Here is a 5,057-nt window from a genome sequence, read left to right as displayed (position 1 = left end):
CTGTTACAGATAAAGTTTACATTGTCAATTACTGGGAATACATCAGGTAATAGTCATGAGTTCTCAGGGGATCATCTGGGAGCCATTTCCAAACGTCCTTTATGGAAGCATATGATCATATCCTCGACTTCATCACCAGGTCAATCAGCAGTTGCTCTTTAATATGGTCTGTTCTTCATGCACCAGTGCAATTTCCAAGCTCCATCACATTTGTTTCTCCCCCCGCGGTGCTTGAAAGTTGCTTAAGCCGCGGATTATTGCCTTGCCATGAGGGCTGATCGCTCTTCTGGATAGTAGGCATTCTGATGTCATCTTTAATTTGCGATATTAATATTGAACCCTATCACCGTTCAGTGGGTTTTAGTGAAGTATTTACATATAGACCAGCAAAGTATTTGATTAGTGCATTGAAAACTGTCCATTCCTAATTGGAACCATAAAGTTTACCACACCATCTGCATGACATGGATATGATTTCTGGTTATAAAGTGGCCTTGGAGGTTTGCTTCCAAAAACAAATGAGATGTGTTTTCGCAGCTCTGCCTTGCCCCACCCACTCAGACCGTTAGTGATTGGGAGCGACAGGGCTCCAAGAATTTTTTACAACCTCACACACTTTTAAGAAAGATTAACTATCTCAAAGAATTTTTGCTGGGAATCACACTGAAAATTAATGAACTAATTAGTTAAGAAATGTATGACTTTATTATGGGAAAGGAAACCTGGCACCATAATGACAGTATGAAATGCATGAAATGTCCTTTTAGTTTATGACATTAGAGGAAGGTGGACTTTTAAGGAGCCTTTGGACCACTATTATTAATTATCTGATTTAAAGATCCCCTCATCCTGTGAGAAGGATGGATGTTGGTTGGAATTTGAGAGATTCAAACGGAAGAAAGAAAGAAAAAGAGAAAAGAAAAGGAAACATCTTCCTAGTCGTGCTGTTGGATGACCTTGTGCCCTGGTATGTTTAAATTGCTTACTTCCTATAACTCTATAAACTTCTGTGTTTTCATTTGCCGGATTAGATTGAAGTGTCAACTATATTTGATGAATGACATTGGTAATATATGTTCATGTTCGTCTTTGCTCTTTCTGCTTTTATTTATATAGAGTCAGTATAATTTATTTCTCCTGAAAAAGCTTTCAGCAAAAAAGATTTTTTAAAGTACAAATACTTTTTAACAGGGCTCTGGGGTTCGTGATGATCAAATCACTCATCTTTCCTTCTTCTTTCTAGCTTTTTTTTTTTCTTTTTTTGGCCTGCTTACTTTTCTTTTAAATCTAGCAAAAGAAAAAAAAAAAAAAAAACATAGGAAGGCAAGCTCAATGGTTGCACCTAAGCACTTAAGTGGTTGCATAAAACATTACTATGGCAGACCAGCCTTTAGCTTGGTCTGTGTGTATATTAGTGTAATGATATCAAGAATTGTGCAATTATCTGGATGATTTAATTTAAAAATATCCGTCTGCAGCCTTCCCTTTTCAAGCACTTTATTCTCTCCCATAGCAGGCTGAGCATAAGACTGCTGATGTATTGCCGTTCTCGCTGACTACGAGGAGTCTGGTCTTTCCTTAGGAGGTGTTGGGAAGGAATCCTGGGTCATCTTGAGGTTAAAATGGAGTATGCTGCTAATTGTAGCCTCAACCACTCACGCTGGATTTTCATTTAGATCAAAATGTTATGTTTAGGCTAATAGGCATGCCTATCTCTGTCAAAGCTCTCTGGGAGGTTAATAGAAAAAAAAGGTGGTGACGAGAGGAAGGAAATGGGGGGAAATCACAACGTCAGCCTAGTCAGAATCTTCAAAACTACCTCCCGCAATAGCAGCTAGGAAACTGGAGTGACATAAAAACTGGGGAAAATATAATAAACACAAAGCCGGATTTGGGGAGTCACTCGTTTTCCCCCCTCCCTGCCTCCGTCCGTCCCTCCCTCCTTTCCTTCCTTCCTACTTTCCTTTCTTTTTAAAAAAGATTCTAACCTTATCCTGCACTGCATCTTTCCCTCATTTCTCTTTTCATTCTTTTGGCCATCCGAGAATTTCTCCTGCTAATTGAAACCCAGGGTCTTTTTATTGTTTACCGAAAGGCTGTTGAAACAAATGATCGATGTGATCAAATGCCCAAGTTAAACCAGTTCAATCACAGACATGGTGACATGCATATAACTGTATTTCTGCTTTGCATGTCCATTTGTCTCTGATCCACAGTCGTGGTCATTACCACGACCCACTAGCCTGGGGTCAGCACAACCTGTGTTCTGAGTGCCTGGGGCTCAGACCCTGACTTCTCTGGGACTCTGTCAAAGAAAAAGGGATGACGTGCATGCTTTTGGAAGACTCTGGACACATTTGTTCTGACACCGGAGAGTCAAATAAGCTGAACTTTAAAAAACTAAAGACAACATATGAGCAAATTACAGTCCTGCATGACTGAATGCCAGATAGAAGCTCATGAATTAAAAAAAAAAAAATAGAAATAGCCAGATTTTACTTCTCATGTACATATGGATAAAGTAGGATCAATAGATTTTAATTTTTATAGTATTGACAACACAGATGACTTTGCAAATGAAATCACCATTAGCCAGAACAGAAGAATGTGTTCATGTTTGTTTCTTTTTAGTGCAAAGATTTCCAAATTGTGTGATTAGTACGCTAAATAAGTTGGATCAAATTCTACTTTTGTTTATTCTTGTATAACACTCTCTGCAGTCAGTTGTTATAATTCCTCTTCATTTGGAAAAAGAATATGTTAACATATGGGATAACATAAAAATAAAGTTAATTTTAAATAACTAGGTATTTATATAGCCTCACGATCATCTGAGGGGACTTAAAAATTATACCCTATGTGAAAATGTTTATGACTTAGGCTCTGGAGCAAACATGATCATATTATGATACTTAGATGTCTAACAGACATCTCAAATGTAACACAATCTTGACTGGACTCTTCACAATTTATGTCCCCAGGGCTGCTGCCACCTTAGTTTTACCCATTTCACTCATTCAGTCAGTTCAGACCAAAAACTTCAGTCTTCCTTACCCCTGATTCTCTCACATCTCATGTCCAATCTTGCAGCAAAGCCTATTCATTCTGCCCTCCGATCTGCCCACGCCTCCCCATGTCCATCGCTATCACTCACCCTCTCCCCTGAACTCCCCTGAATTAATAGCTGTCTAACTCCTCCCCCTTCTTCCACCCTTGCTCCTACAGGGTCTCTCCTCAACAGAGCAGCCAGACTGATTCTTTACAAATTAAGGCAGAGCGTTGTTCCTTTCTGCTCAGAATCCTCTAGTGGCTTCCTTGCCACTTGGAGTAAAAGACAAATCTTTCCCATGTCCTGTATGATACGGCGCCCATTACTGGTTTGACTTCCCCTCCTATTATGCTCCCCTTTGCTCGGCCCATTTGAGTCACCTTGATGTTTCTGTTGTTCCCTCTGCCTGAAGTTCTTCTTCCAGATATTCTCATGGATGACTCCATTATCTCCTTTAGATCTTTGCTCAAAGGGCAAATATCAGGGAAGCCTTCTTACTTGCCTTATTTACAGTTGTATACCATACCTACTGTCCCTCCCTATCTTTTTCTCCCATGTATTCTTCTTCATAACACACACACACACACACACACACACACACACATAAAATGTTAGATTTATGTTAGAGAGTAATACTATATGTACATATAAATACTAACATAGTATAGATGCCCTGCTTTTGCACATGCGTGCACACACATACACACAATTTGTGAATTATCTGTCTTTCTTTACCCAAATGTCAACTCTGTGAGGACAGAGATTTTTGGATGTCCTGCTCACTGCTGAATCCTCACTCCTGGAACAGTATCTGGCACATAGTAGAAGCTCAATAAATTATTGTTATATGAATGACTACACAGATGGATAAACTAATCAGTGACATGACATAGCTGATTTATTTCTTGAAGTATATCATAGGTGAGACCATACCAAGCCTCCTTTTATTAGGCTAAACACTGTGAAATTGTTGATAATTTTCTTTGACCTACACAAATGGTTGTGATTAATATTATGTGTACACTTTCCTTCCATTTCTTGTGTCTTGCCTCTTTCTGTCTTCTCTGGTTTGTCTTCTTCACACTTACCCATCACTTCTCAGTGCCACCATCACAATGGAGAACCGGTTTGGCCAATAGATTTCATGACACTCTCTTCAATGCTTTATCCATAGCTCATCTGAGACCTTTCCCACATCAGCCACACGTGGTAACTAAGCAGTAGAGATACCGTGGGAATCAGATGCATATGGAGATGAGGACTCTTACCTCTCCTATTCATCTCTCTTGCATATTTCTGGAGACTCGGCATCAGTGTCCAAATTGGCCGACTGACAAGCATGGTGTTAACGCTTTCTTCCACGAACTGCTCAGGTAGAACAGGTGATCCAAGCAACTGGGGTAGAGTCACTTCAAGTGGAATGATTGTGAACAAGATAGGCCAATTTAAGAAGTTAAAGGTGCAGTTAGACTGTCTAACAACAGGGCCTTGCCTTGGCCGGGTGGGAAATTAGAGAAAGGTTTGGCCATGGGTGGGGGTTGGGCTGCATTACTGAACAGTGGGGATTACATGGGAGCATCATCAGTCTGCATGACCCAGTTCAGAGAAGGACAATTTCTAGTCAGCCTTTGGGTAGATGGGTGAGCCAGTAGGGCTTGGACCTGTGCTTGTTTTATATAGCTCACAGGGATGGGGCAGAGATATAAATAGAGGAGGAAAAAGGGTCAGCGGGTTGGCTTTCCTTCCCTTCTTGATCCCTGAGAGGGATGCCAGTCCCTGGGCCAAACCAAAGGCCCACTTCAGGTATGGGTCATAAATTGTGTGCTCAGGTATTCTCAGCTTGGGCCCAGCTGCACCACACCCTCATAAACCATGGGCTTTGTGAATTTTGTTTCCCCACATATGACAAATATCCAAAAGTCTTGTCTTGTCTTTTCTTTTCTTCTTTCTTTCTTTCTTTCTTTCTTTCTTTCTTTCTTTCTTTCTTTCTTTCTTTCTTTCTTTCTTT

Source organism: Callorhinus ursinus, unplaced genomic scaffold, assembly GCF_003265705.2.
Source record: "Callorhinus ursinus isolate GAN/ISIS: 27379988/994484 unplaced genomic scaffold, GSC_fseal_2.0 scaffold7, whole genome shotgun sequence".
Classification (NCBI taxonomy): domain Eukaryota; kingdom Metazoa; phylum Chordata; class Mammalia; order Carnivora; family Otariidae; genus Callorhinus; species Callorhinus ursinus.
The sequence above is the reverse complement of the archived record's forward strand: the minus strand, read 5'-3'. Positions refer to the sequence as shown.